Source organism: Pseudophryne corroboree, chromosome 4, assembly GCF_028390025.1.
Source record: "Pseudophryne corroboree isolate aPseCor3 chromosome 4, aPseCor3.hap2, whole genome shotgun sequence".
Lineage (NCBI taxonomy): Eukaryota > Metazoa > Chordata > Amphibia > Anura > Myobatrachidae > Pseudophryne > Pseudophryne corroboree.
In genome coordinates, this window is record NC_086447.1 from 198,950,005 (window position 1) to 198,964,884 (window position 14,880).

The 14,880-nt window shown below is 44.5% G+C and overlaps 1 protein-coding gene across 3 annotated transcripts in view; it reads left to right on the forward strand.

Moving 5' to 3' along the window:
* The first annotated feature begins 1,949 nt into the window (after nt 1-1,949).
* Nucleotides 1,950-14,880, forward strand: part of NGEF (neuronal guanine nucleotide exchange factor) — a 216,452-nt gene continuing 203,521 nt past the window's right edge. Inside the window, exon 1 of one of the 3 annotated variants that reach the window (XM_063915726.1) lies at nt 1,950-2,055. The gene's annotated coding sequence lies outside the window, so the exon portion shown is untranslated. Of the gene's footprint in view, nt 2,091-2,126; nt 2,308-14,880 lie in introns of those variants that run through there. The other 2 variants (XM_063915727.1, XM_063915728.1) reach the window with 2 other exon arrangements.

A 14,880-nucleotide genomic window follows, 5' to 3' on the forward strand; every position in this document is an offset into this window, starting at 1 on the left:
ATCCCCTTTTTCTTACCTTGTTTGTACATGTGAATGTTATGCAGTTGTCCAATAAAGTATTTTTTTTTTTTTAAATAACAAAAATATTATGTATAAAACCTAGCTCTTAAGGTCGGTACACACTGGTAGATATATCTGCCGATCAATTGGACGGATCGGGCAGTGTTTTGAGCATACATACTGCCCGATCCGTTGGGGACTGAAGTCATGAACTGGGCAGGCGAGTACACACACCCGCCCAGTTCAGCTGTCAATCACCGCCGGCTGCCGCAGCATGTGTACAAGCGATCGGCCGACCGCCCGTACACACACAGCGATGCGCTAATATATATCGGTAGATATAATGGCCATCGGCTGTGCAGCGGGGCCGACGCGATCTGTCTTTGAACGATGGAGTTCACAACTCATATCGGCCGTACACACTGGCCGATGGACCCGCGATATATCGGCCGTTCAAGAGAACGCCCGATATATCGGCCAGTGTGTACCCACCTTTAGACCTAGTCTCACATGATAATCTGAGCAGGTGTCTTTGTTCCTAGTCTGTAGTAGGGACGATTTAGTAAACATACCTGGCAACATAATACTAATCCACTTCTTTTTTTTTTAATTTAAGGGAGTATTTGGTGAAGCTTGAAGCAAGATAAAATTGTAAGAGATAAAGTACCAACCAATCAGCTCCTGTCATTTTTCAAACGCAGACTGTAAAATGTAAAGCAGAAGCTGATTGGCTGGTACTTTATCTCTCCCAATTTTATCTCTCTTCTAACTTTAAATACCCCCGGATGTTATATTTAATTTTCTTTAGTCTACAATGAGACCTGAGTTACATACTATTTATTTGTTAGCAGAATTGTATTGACACCTTTTTCTACGAGGCTGAAGTGCTTCTTATTCGGCCAGCTTCTTATTCACTTCTTATTCAGCTCCCGCTTCTTATTCACTTCTTATTCGGCTCCAGCTTCATATTCAGCAAATTTTATATTAAAACACTTAAATAAACAAAAAATGGTGTCCCTTACACCAATTTACATTACATTTTGCCTTAAACAAAAAGGATTTGGGCATGAAAATGGTGGTAAAGCGTGCACAAACACCAGATTTCATCATTTTGAATAAGAAGCTGTAGTTCTGCAAGGGTTAAACAGCATTGGTCAACAGATTTGACACTTGAAACCCACACAAGGTGGTCACTTACATATCACCCACTTGCAATTTGCCTTTACTAACAAGCATTTGGGCATGAAAATGGTTGGTTAAGCGGGCACAGGCACCAGATTTCGTCATTTTGAATAAGAAGCTGGAGTTCTGCAAGGGTTAAACAGCGTTGGTCAACAGACTGCCTGTGCCCACTTTACCACCTATTTGCATGCCCAAATACTTGTTGGCCAAGGCAAATTGCAAGTGGGTGACCACCCTGTATGGTTTTCTAGTGTCATATCTGTTGACCAATGCTGTTTAACCCTTGCAGAACTACAGCTTCTTATTCAAAATTACAAAATCTGGTGCCTGTGCCCGCTTTACTACCCATTTTCATGCCCAAATGCTTGTTGGTCAAGGCAAATTGTAAGTAGGTGATATGTTAGCGACCACCCTGTGTGGGTTTCAAGATGCTGGCCGAATAAGAAGCTAACGTCAGCCTCTTCCTTTTTCTCTATTATTATAAATAGCCATTCACACACTACACAACATGTTGCTTTCTCTAATTACACTGTTAATTAGATAAGTTGTGGCTGTATAGCTGTTATTAGAGTGAATATATGGTTAGATGTGTATTTGTTTTGGTGACTGTTTATATATGCATATTTGCAGTGTTTGTTTGTGCTGACATTCTTCTCTCAGCACTAGAATGGGGAGTGGTTGCATAAATAGCACAGAGGAATGTGGCATTACCTTTTATAAAATGATAGGGAGTGGTTGTGCTCTGTAAAGTTACCTTTCACCGTGTGCACTGTCTCTTTAAATTGGCATTACCCTGTACAAAGTAACTGCACACAAATACCTGGAGACCTTTGGTACCGCAGGAGTGGCGTCACACAGTCACCGGGAGCACAGGTGAGAGAGCCAGACAGCCGCTGCCCCAGGGAAAGGTATTGTTGGGGGAGATGTACAGTATCTCAGTCAGGTTACTGGAAGGGTGGTTGCCCCGTACAGCACAGGGGGAACAAAAGTCACAGCAGTACAGAGACAGCATGCATACTGCGGCTACCGACCACAGCTGACACACCAGTGCTTACACAGCAGTGCTGCTACAGAACACGGACGGTTTCACACAGGTCACAAAGAAAGTAATGCGGCAAGCACAAGGTGACAGTAACAATGGTGGCAGGAGCCCGTGGTGTCAGGGTTCTATCACTGACAGATCTCATTGTCTGGGCTTGCACACCCTGACTGAGCGAGCACTGCTGTGGGGTCATAAAGTGACGGGGACTTGTGTGCTGTGTGAAGACTGGGCACTGTTGTGATACTTAATACAGTGACTGGGCACTGCTGTGTATGTATGTGTGTATATATATATATATATATATATATATTATAAAGAGAGAGATATGTACACACACACACACACTACTGGGCACTATTGTGATATTACACTGACTGGGCACTGCGGGGTGTTTGTATACTATGACAGGGCACTGTTGTGTTAACACACTGACTGGGCACTTCTGTGTGTATATTTATGCTGACAGGGCACTACTGTGATATTACAGTGACTGGACACTGCTTTGTGTATATTTATATTACGACTGGGTGCTATTGTGATAATACAGTGATTTAGCACTGCTGTGTGTATATTTATACTGGCTGGGCACCATTGTGATATTACACTCACTGGGCACGGCTGTGGTGATAATACTATGACTTAGCACTGTTTATAATATGACTGGGCACTGTTGTGAGAATTAATACTGTGATTGGGCCCTACTGTGGTGTTTCATACAGTGACTGGGCACTGCTGTGTATATGTTTATACTATGCCTGGGCATTGTTGTGGTAATAGTTAACAACACACTTTTAATAGTTTATGTTGCACATATCAGGAGATTTTGATGTAGTGTACTATGACAAGCAAGGTGAAAATGCAAAATAGCATTTGTTGCTATTGATGATGATGATGATGATTATTATTATTATTATTATTATTATTATTATTATTAGTAGTAGTAGTATTTATTCATTCTTATCAATGTTTATTCATTATTATCATCAATGTTTTCATCAGCTTGTGGGGGGTATCCAATTAGAAATTGATTTGCTGGGTGCCATTCAATTACTTAGATTCCCGGCACTTATTGGGGATTATGCTTTGGGTACATCAGGCACACAAAGCATAATCCCCTATAAGCAGCCCTCAGAGCCGGTAATAACACATGGGTCCAGATACTTATCCAGGATCCCGTGTATTAAAGCATGAAAAGGGAACATTTTTCTCCTATAAAAAAAACTAACTTTTTTTTTAAATCAGGGCTAACTGAATACCCCTCTGTGAGCCATACATTTGGTTTGTACTGACATACAGAGAAGAATGCTTGCAAACAAAAATGTATTTTCCTTTTTCCCCAGAATAAACCTTTAAAAAATAATGAACGGCATTTTTGTAGAAAACTCTTCTCTGCCTTTACTTCTCTAATTACCTTCAATATCAATTTATGGTTCTGTATATATTTAATCTTATTGCAAAACAATAATAAGAATTTACTTACCGATAATTCTATTTCTCGGAGTCCGTAGTGGATGCTGGGGTTCCTGAAAGGACCATGGGGAATAGCGGCTCCGCAGGAGACAGGGCACAAAAAGTAAAGCTTTAGGATCAGGTGGTGTGCACTGGCTCCTCCCCCTATGACCCTCCTCCAAGCCTCAGTTAGGTACTGTGCCCGGACGAGCGTACACAATAAGGAAGGATTTATGAATCCCGGGTAAGACTCATACCAGCCACACCAATCACACTGTACAACCTGTGATCTGAACCCAGTTAACAGTATGATAACAGCGGAGCCTCTGAAAAGATGGCTCACAACAATAATAACCCGATTTTTGTAACTATGTACAAGTAATGCAGATAATCCGCACTTGGGATGGGCGCCCAGCATCCACTACGGACTCCGAGAAATAGAATTATCGGTAAGTAAATTCTTATTTTCTCTATCGTCCTAGTGGATGCTGGGGTTCCTGAAAGGACCATGGGGATTATACCAAAGCTCCCAAACGGGCGGGAGAGTGCGGATGACTCTGCAGCACCGAATGAGAGAACTCCAGGTCCTCCTTAGCCAGGGTATCAAATTTGTAGGATTTTACAAACGTGTTTGCCCCTGACTAAATAGCCGCTCGGCAAAGTTGTAAAGCCGAGACCCCTCGGGCAGCCGCCCAAGATGAGCCCACCTTCCTTGTGGAATGGGCATTTACATATTTTGGCTGTGGCAGGCCTGCCACAGAATGTGCAAGCTGAATTGTATTACACATCCAACTAGCAAAAGTCTGCTTAAAAGCAAGAGCACCCAGTTTGTTGGGTGCATACAGGATAACAGCAAGTCAGTTTTCCTGACTCCAGCCGTCCTGGAACCTATATTTTCAGGGCCCTGACCACATCTAGCAACTTGGAGTCCTCCAAGTCCCTAGTAGGCGCAAGACACCACAATAAGCTGGTTCAGGTGAAACACTGACACCACCTTAGGGAGAGAACTGGGGACGAGTCCGCAGCTCTGCCCTGTCCGAAAGGACAAACAGATATGGGCTTTTTTGAGAAAAAAAAAAAAACCACCAATTTGACACTCGCCTGGTCCAGGCCAGGTCCAAGAGCATGTTCATTTTTCATGTGAGATGCTTCAAATCCACAGATTTGACTGGTTTTAAACCAATGTGTTTTGAGGAATCCCAGAACTACGTTGAGATCCCACAGTGCCACTGGAGGCACAAAAGGGGGTTGTATATGCAATACTCCCTTGACAAACTTCTGGACTTCAGGAACTGAAGCCAATTCTTTCTGGAAGAAAAATCGACAGGGCCGAAATTTGAACCTTAATGGACCCCAATTTGAGGCCCATAGACACTCCTGTTTGCAAGAAATGCAGGAATCGACCGAGTTGAAATTTCTTCGTGGGGCCTTCCTGGCCTCACACCACGCAACATATTTTCGCCACATGTGGTGATAATGTTGTGCGGTCACCTCCTTTCTGGCTTTGACCAGGGTAGGAATGACCTCTTCCTGAATGCCTTTTCCCTTAGGATCCGGCGTTCCACCGCCATGCCGTCAAACGCAGCTGCGGTAAGTCTTGGAACAGACATGGTACTTGCTGAAACAAGTCCCTTCTTAGCGGCAGAGGCCATAAGTCCTCTGTGAGCATCTCTTGAAGTTCCGGGTACCAAGTCCTTCTTGGCCAATCCGGAGCCATGAGTATAGTTCTTACTCCTCTACGTCTTATAATTCTCAGTACCTTAGGTATGAAAAGCAGAGGATGGAACACATACACCGACTGGTACACCCACGGTGTTACCAGACCGTCCACAGCTATTGCCTGAGGGTCTCTTAACCTGGCGCAATACCTGTCCCGTTTTTTGTTCAGACGGGACGCCATCGTGTCCACCTTTGGTAATTCCCAACGGTTTACAATTATGTGGAAAACTTCCCCATGAAGTTCCCACTCTGCCGGGTGGAGGTCGTGCCTACTGAGGAAGTCTGCTTCCCAGTTTCCATTCCCGGAATGAAACACTGCTGACAGTGCTATCACATGATTTTCCGCCCAGCGAAAAGTCCTTGCAGTTTTTGCCACTGCCCTCCTGCTTCTTGTGCCGCCCTGTCTATTTACGTGGGCGACTGCCGTGATGTTTTATCCCACTGGATCAATACCGGCTGACCTTGAAGCAGAGGTCTTGCTAAGCTTAGAGCATTATAAATTTACCCTTAGCTATATTTATGTGGAGAAAAATCTCCAGACTTGATCACACTCCCTGGAAATTTTTTCCTTGTGTGACTGCTCCCCAGCCTCTCGGGCTGGCCTCCGTGGTCACCAACATCCAAAACTGAATGCCGAATCTGCGGCCCTCTAGAAGATGAGCACTCTGTAACCACCAAAGGAGAGACACCCTTGTCCTTGGATATAGGGTTATCCGCTGATGCATCTGAAGATGCGATCTGGACCATTTGTCCAGCAGATCCCACTGAAAAGTTCTTGCATGAAATCTGCCGACTGGAATTGCTTCGAAGGAAGTCACCATTTTTTTACCATGGCCCTTGTGCAATGATGCACTGATTTTAGGAGGTTCCTGACTAGCTCGGATAACTCCCTGGCTTTCTCTTCCGGGAGAAACACCTTTTTCTGGACTGTGTCCAGAATCATCCCTAAGCACAGGAGACTTGTTGTCGGGATCAGCTGCGATTTTGGAATATTTAGAATCCACCCCTGCTGTTGTAACAGTATCCGAGATAGTGCTACTCCGACCTCCAACTGTTCCCTGGACTTTGCCCTTATCAGGAGATCGTCCAAGTAAGGGATAATTAAGACGCCTTTTCTTCGAAGAAGAACCATCATTTCGGCCATTACCTTGGTAAAGACCCGGGGTGCCGTAGACAATCCAAACGGCAGCGTCTGAAACTGATAGTGACAGTTCTGTACCACGAACCTGAGGTACCCTTAGTGATAAGGGCAAATTTGGGACATGGATCCCGGTTCGTTATCACTGCTCTGAGTGACTCCATCTTGATTTGAACCTTTGTAAGTGTTCAAATTTTTTTAGATTTAGAATAAGTCTCACCTAGCCTTCTGGCTTCAGTACCACAATATAGTGTGGAATAATACCCCTTTTCTTGTTGTAGGAGGGGTAATTTAATTATCACCTGCTGGGAATACAGCTCGTGAATTTTTTCCCATACTGCCTCCTTGTCGGAGGGAGACCTTGGTAAAGCAGACTTCAGGAGCCTGCGCAGGGGAAACGTCTCGACATTCCAAACTGTACCCCTGGGATACTACTTGTAGGATCCAGGGGTCCTGTACGGTCTCAGCGTCATGCTGAGAGCTTGTCAGAAGCGGTGGAACGCTTCTGTTCCTGGGAATGGGCTGCCTGCTGCAGTCTTCTTCCCTTTCCTCTATCCCTGGGCAGATATGACTCTTATAGGGACGAAAGGACTGAAGCTGAAAAGACGGTGTCTTTTTCTGCAGAGATGTGACTTAGGGTAAAAACGGTGGATTTTCCAGCAGTTGCCGTGGCCACCAGGTCCGATGGACCGACCCCAAATAACTCCTCTTCCTTTATACGGCAATACACCTTTGTGCCGTTTGGAATCTGCATCACCTGACCACTGTCGTGTCCATAAACATCTTCTGGCAGATATGGACATCGCACTTACTCTTGATGCCAGAGTGCAAATATCCCTCTGTGCATCTCGCATATATAGAAATACATCCTTTAAATGCTCTATAGTCAATAAAATACTGTCCCTGTCAAGGGTATCAATATTTTTAGTCAGGGAATCCGACCAAGCCACCCCAGCTCTGCACATCCAGGCTGAGGCGATCGCTGGTCGCAGTATAACACCAGTATGTGTGTATATACTTTTTATGATATTTTTCCAGCCTCCTGTCAGCTGGCTCCTTGAGGACGGCCCTATCTATAGACGGTACCGCCACTTGTTCTGATAAGCGTGTGAGCGCCTTATCCACCCTAAGGGGTGTTTCCCAACGCGCCCTAACTTCTGGCGGGAAAGGGTATACCGCCCATATTTTCTATCGGGGGGAACCCACGCATCATCACACACTTCATTTAATTTATCTGATTCAGGAAAAACTACGGTAGTTTTTTCACATCCCACATAATACCCTCTTTTGTGGTACTTGTAGTATCAGAAATATGTAACACCTCCTTCATTGCCCTTAACGTGTGGCCCTAATAAGGAATACGTTTGTTTATTCACCGTCGACACTGGATTCAGTGTCCCTGTCTGTGTCTGTGTCGACCGACTAAAGTAAACGGGCGTTTTAAAACCCCTGACGGTGTTTTTGAGACGTCTGGACCGGTACTAATTGTTTGTCGGCCGTCTCATGTCGTCAACCGACCTTGGCGCGTGTTGACATTATCACGTAATTCCCTAAATAAGCCATCCATTCCGGTGTCGACTCCCTAGAGAGTGACATCACCATTACAGGCAATTGCTCCGCCTCCTCACCAACATCGTCCTCATACATGTCGACACACACGTACCGACACACAGCACACACACAGGGAATGCTCTGATAGAGGACAGGACCTACTAGCCCTTTGGAGAGACAGAGGGAGAGTTTGCCAGCACACACCAAAAACGCTATAATTATATAGGGACAACTTTATATAAGTGTTTTCCCTTATAGCATCTTTTTTATATATTTCTAACGCCAAATTAGTGCCCCCTCTCTGTTTTAACCCTCTTTCTGTAGTGCAGTGCAGGGGAGAGCCTGGGAGCCTTCCCTCCAGCCTTTCTGTGAGGGAAAATGGCGCTGTGTGCTGAGGAGATAGGCCCCGCCCCTTTTTCGGCGGCCTCGTCTCCCGCTCTTAACGGATTCTGGCAGGGGTTAAATATCTCCATATAGCCCCCGGAGGCTATATGTGAGGTATTTTTAGCCAAAAAAGGTTTTCATTTGCCTCCCAGGGCGCCCCCCTCCCAGCGCCCTGCACCCTCAGTGACTGCCGTGTGAAGTGTGCTGAGAGGAAAATGGCGCACAGCTGCAGTGCTGTGCGCTACCTTAAGAAGACTGAGGAGTCTTCTGCCGCCGATTCTGGACCTCTTCTCGTTTCAGCATCTGCAAGGGGGCCGGCGGCGAGGCTCCGGTGACCATCCAGGCTGTACCTGTGATCGTCCCTCTGGAGCTAATGTCCAGTAGCCAAGAAGCCAATCCATCCTGCACGCAGGTGAGTTCACTTCTTCTCCCCTAAGTCCCTCGTTGCAGTGATCCTGTTGCCAGCAGGACTCACTGTAAAATAAAAAACCTAAGCTAAACTTTTCTAAGCAGCTCTTTAGGAGAGCCACCTAGATTGCACCCTTCTCGGCCGGGCACAAAAATCTAACTGAGGCTTGGAGGAGGGTCATAGGGGGAGGAGCCAGTGCACACCACCTGATCCTAAAGCTTTACTTTTTGTGCCCTGTCTCCTGCGGAGCCGCTATTCCCCATGGTCCTTTCAGGAACCCCAGCATCCACTAGGACGATAGAGAAATTTAGGTTAACTGCTCTGACCCTACCAATCAATTTATAATACAGACAAGTACTGTAATAGCGAATGACTAATGGTCTCTGTTCCTGTGGTCACATGATCCTGGCCAGTTGGCATCATTATGTCTGTGTTATTAATGGGCCTAGACATTTTTTATTTGGGTGGATACTCTGTAACGTCAAGGTGATGATTACTCTCAATTTTCTCAGCGAGCGCCCTGCTGTCATCAGCGTTTACAAAGCAGACACTAATATAAGTATTATGTTACCTGTAACATTTATTTACTGGTCTTGTAAGTATCTATCAAGGTTTTCTTTTCAAAAGTCTCAGGGGTAGATTTAATAAAGTTTTGGAAACTGACAAGTGATGGTGTTGCCTATAGCAACCAGTCAGATTCTAGCTATCTTTTCTCTATTGCATTCTAGAAAATGATAAACAGAATCTCATTGGTTGCTATGGGCACCATCACCATTTGTTTGTTGTAGATGCTTTAGTAAATCTACCCCCCCCCCCCCTCCCCCCCAGTGTGAAAGCTGTGGAAGTGTGAATAATTACTAGTGCTATAAATTGGCCTAACTGAAGTAAGTGGAACTTGTGCAGTTATATCATTTGGGGAAACTATTAGAATCACTTGTTATACAGGCCGTGTTTGAAAAATTAAAGTAAAGGCAGGGAACACACTATGTGATATGTCGTCCGATCCAGCGAATCGGACCAATGTGTCGTGCACATTGGGTAGTGTGTACCCACTACTGCATGCTTCTGCCCGCCAACTCGTCCGTCGTCCCATCTGCTGTGCTGCACAGCAGATGGGATAACCCGGCGGCCGACATGAATGCGGCCATGAACGATACAGCGCGATTCAGTGTGTACCACCGACCAACATCATGTTTCGTCGATCGTGCTGTCGGCCACGATCCCAGATCATTGTAGTGCGTGACCAGCCTTAGAAGCTGATTGGTTAGTGCTTTATTCCCTTCTACTATATCTCTCTCCATGCTTTGATAAATACTTACAGAAGTGACACTGCTGATGTCCACACATAAAGGATAACACTGAGAATGACACAGCTGTATGTCCAACTTCACCGTCAGCCATACTGTACAGTCTTGTTGCAGCGTTTGTATATATATATATATATATATATATATATATATATAGATATATAGATATATATATATATATCGTTTTCTAATTATTACTCCACCTATTGTTTTCTTTACAATGATATTTCATCCCCTTTGCAATATGTTTCCTCTATGCCACAGGGATCCCATCCCTATCTACCTCTACCTATGCTAGCATCTAAAATAAGAATGGTTTCCTGAATGATATAAGATGGGGAGCAAAGTAAATATTTGATCATTACTGTTATTTTGTTATTATTACATCCTCATTAGATCCTTATTCAATTGTCCATTATATATGTATTGTTTTATAATGCCACATTACAGTTTGTAGGATTTTTATGTGTGTGGTTTTTTTTTTTGGGGGGGGGGGGGGGGGGTGGCGGTTCTGTCAAATCTATTTTTACTAATATATTGTATAACTAAGTAAATAATATATCTGAAATAATTGAAGAGTTTCTGTTTGGCCCCAACATACGGTGTGTCCATTGGTTTAAAGCTGACCATGCACCTTAAGATTATCTGTCCAGCCATCCAACCACACGGTCGAGTCACATTATTATGACCACCTCCTACATTTGACATCGGCAGCACGTAGCCATGAAGTAAGTCACATGTTGTGCACCTGCTTGGTAGGTATACAAGGTGTGCAATAGGCCGTCTGCATACATATCACTCGTTGCTGTTATGGGTAAAAAGGGCAATTTATCCGAGTTGCAAAAAGGGCTGATTATCGGCTGGCAGTATTTCAGAAACAGAGCAGTTTGTGAACTGTTGGCGTGCTGCTGTAGTGAAGGTGCATAGTGACTGGACAAATGGCACCATTGCAAATTACCGACATGGAAACTGTGGAGCTCCACGTGCCATTGATGTGCGAAGTGAACGTCGGCTATGAAGGTGCGCAAGGGATGACCAACACTCTACAGTGAAGCAGCTCACCGTCAGAATGAACCTGGGGGCTACCAGACGTGTGTCTAAAACTACAGTTCAGCCCGTCTAGCTGCTGTCCGTACTCCACCCGGCGATTACTCTGGCTATTAGCTGGTGGTCATGATAATGTGACTTGATGGTGTAGATGGTGGGCTGAAACAAAAATCTGGTAATGTATAAAAAGCAAATTACAATCGACAATTTGCTTGAAAACATGGACATAAACGGTAGTTCAGAAAAATTGATTAAATCAAGCATATTTAACCAATTTGTCTGAATGACTGTTTTTTGTGTGTGTCTGTTTTCCAGTGTTTGGAATTGAGTGTAATTTGCTCCCATACATTACCAGATTTTTGTTCCAACCAGCCAACTAGTTGGATGGTTAGATAATGTTTAGGTCTATGTCCAGCTTTAGTGATTGATTTTGAGTCACCATGGTAACTCACAATTGATGGATTCTATAACATGGATATCACCATCGATCTCAGTGCAGGTTTGAACTCTTCCGGGATCTGAGGTTTTTAACTGATCTTAGCAACTGTGTAATCATTGATTGCAGTCTGAAGAGTGTAGCTTTAACCACTTAACTGGCATCGTCAGATCACATGCAACCGCGGCACCCCACTGCCCCCCTAACCCTCTCCCCTCCAGTTTTTGACAAGGAGATCCATTCTGCATATGTGCTTAATAAAATATTTCAATATTTAAAAGAAATACTTTTTAAATTATATTAATAAAAAAAAAAAAAACATGTTATGAATTGTTTTCAAAGGAGAATCAGAATCGGTTTGATTGGCCAAGTATACAAACATATACAAGGAATTCATCTCCGGTTTTCCACAACAACCCAATCAAAGCAACGAATATATCACAGCAGTAACAGAAATAAATAAATCACTTGGATTTATCAAAAAATGATTGTGCAGTACTGGCCTGGACCCGTGTTAATGCTGCACCAGACCAGTCCATGGTGATTTAAAAATAAATTAATGATCATAAAACATTAATGCTGAAAAAAAAAGAAAAAGTTTTTATTTTAATAGAATATGTATCACAGCGATTCAAATACTTGTTTGTCATGAAGGAACAGTAAATGCTTAATCACTTTATAACTGAACTACAGCAGGAAGTTTTTGTGAGTGCCGTATGCAAAAAATATAAGATGCCTCATTACCATCTTTATTATATACAAAATATTCAGACAATGTTAATTATCAGTCCAAGCTGCAGATGCTATTGAGAGCTTGATAAACTGGTGCAGTGAGAATTATGGGGACTGTTGAGCTCTGCTTTAGTTTGTCTAGGTTTTTCTTAATTTTCTCTGATGCTTAGACCATGCAGAATCCGTAGATTCTGCATTGTTGTAGGCTTAATAAACAGGTCCCTAAAATTAGCTTTTTTTTATTTCAATATTATGCTTAAGCCTTAAAATCTATAAATCTCCCCTCATACATTAAAGGACCTTTACTTATATAGGTATTAAAGGATCGGCATAAATGTATTACTGTGCATTTCTAGTTCTGTTTTGCATACCACGCATCCCCAGGCAACTAGTGGAAATGTAAGTAGTAGTACAGCATCACTACCTTGTATTGTTAAAAAAAGAACATGGTTATTAAGGTGTTGTTAAAAAGCTAGAAATTCAAGTTTGGTAAGGTGCCACAAATGTGACAGCAGCAGGAGTTGCACAGCATGGAAACCACTTGTGTCAGATAATGACCCAGCCAAGCAAAATGGATTCAGAACTTAACACAGCTTGATAGTGTTAGGGTGGTAGCCAATTACCCGCGTTCATTAACCGCGGGTAATTGCTTCGCCAGGAGTTATTCAATTAGCCCCGATAATCCTATTCAGGGATTTTGTTTTACCTGCCTCAGGCAGGCAAAAGCAAATCCCAGAAAGCAGCCCCAATGCTGCACCAGTGAGAACACACAAGTTAACTGAAGCTGGGTGTTTTCGTGAGATATATATATTTTTTTCCGGGAAATCCTAATTGTATAGCCTGTAAAAAAGTATTGGTGAAACATTGGCAAAAATCGCAAAAAACATCTGTCTTTCGTTCCCAGGGCAGATTGCACTAAAAGATAAGTGCAGTAAAAACCCTGTTTTCGGGGGTTTTACTGCATTTCCATGGGCATTAAGCCCTCTATCCACTGGCTTCAGTGCGGAGGGTAATGCCAGCCAGGGCCATAACTAGGTGTGGGCGGAGGGTGCTTAGCACACAGCACATTTATGCTGTGGGCGCACCACGATTGGCCACCGCCAGCTGCAGCACTGCTGCTGGGCACTATAATATATAATAGTAGCTTCATGCCCTGCTCCCTCTCTGCTAGACGCAATGCTGCTGATATACTTTACAGTCAGCAACGTTTCTCCACCTCGACTCCAGCAGCAGCACAGTACACACCGGGCCTCCTGGCAGGGAGCCGCGCGGAGGATGCTGGAGTTTTAATGCAGCTGGCCACAGCAGCTTCACACGGCATCACCTGCAATGAGACATCCCTTGTCGCTGCCATGGCTGCACGCACACAGAGGAAGAGCAGCTCTGACACCGCCGATGAGCTGCACAAAGTCCTGAGGGGAGGGGGGGTTTAGCAGCACCAGTTGGTCCGGGGGTGGATGGGTGTTTGCAGCTGCAGCCAGACCTGGGGTACTTGTCGTGGCAGGTCCATGGAGGATGGCGAGGATATTGTAGCTGGCCAGGCAGTAACTGTCTCCACTGACTGTGTGTGTCTCTCACATGCCAGGGGTGCTGGCGGGGGGGATGACGGTGAGCACTCAGTGTCTCTGTGCACCCGAGATAGCAGGCAGCAGCTGTGTGTCTGTGCGGCAAAGGGGTTGTTTGGAGAGTGAAAGGGCATCTTAAATAAATGGGTTAAGGCACCCAGATGTAGATAATACTGGCAGGCAAGCCTCTCCTCCCTCACACCATCCTGCATCTGCTGCCCATCTCTCTCTCCCCATGATCCCCTCTCTCTCCCCATGCCCACCTCTCTCTCTCTCTCTCTCTCTCTCTCTCTCTCACCTCTCTACCTGGCATAAAGTGTTTAACGGGCTCTACCTGGCATAAAGTGTATAAGGGCTCTACATGGCACAATGTGCCTAAGGACTCTACCAGGCACAATGTGTCTAAGAGGCCCTGCCTAGCATAATGTGTCTAAGGGCTCTACCTGGCACAATGTCTCTAAGGGCTCTACCTGGCACAATGTGTCTAAGAGGCCCTGCCTAGCATAATGTGTCTAAGGGCTCTACCTGGCGCAATGTGTCTAAGAGGCCCTGCCTAGCATAATGTGTCTAAGGGCTCTACCTGGCGCAATGTGTCTAAGGGCTTTACCTGGCACAATGTGTCTAAGGGGCTCTGCCTGGCATAATGTGTTTAAGTGGCTCTAACTGGTACAATGTGTATAAAGGGGCTCTACCAGGCGCAATGTGTATAACATTCTCTACCTGGTGTAATGTGTGTAAGGGGCTCTATCTGGCGTAATGTGTATAACATGCTGTACCTGGCAGTGTGTATAAGTGCTCTGCCTGGTGCAATGTGTTTAAGGGGCTCTACCTGGCGTAATGTGTATAACGTGCTCTACCTGGTGCAATGTTTATAAGTGGCATGTAATGCAAATAAGTGTGATGTGATGTAAATAACACG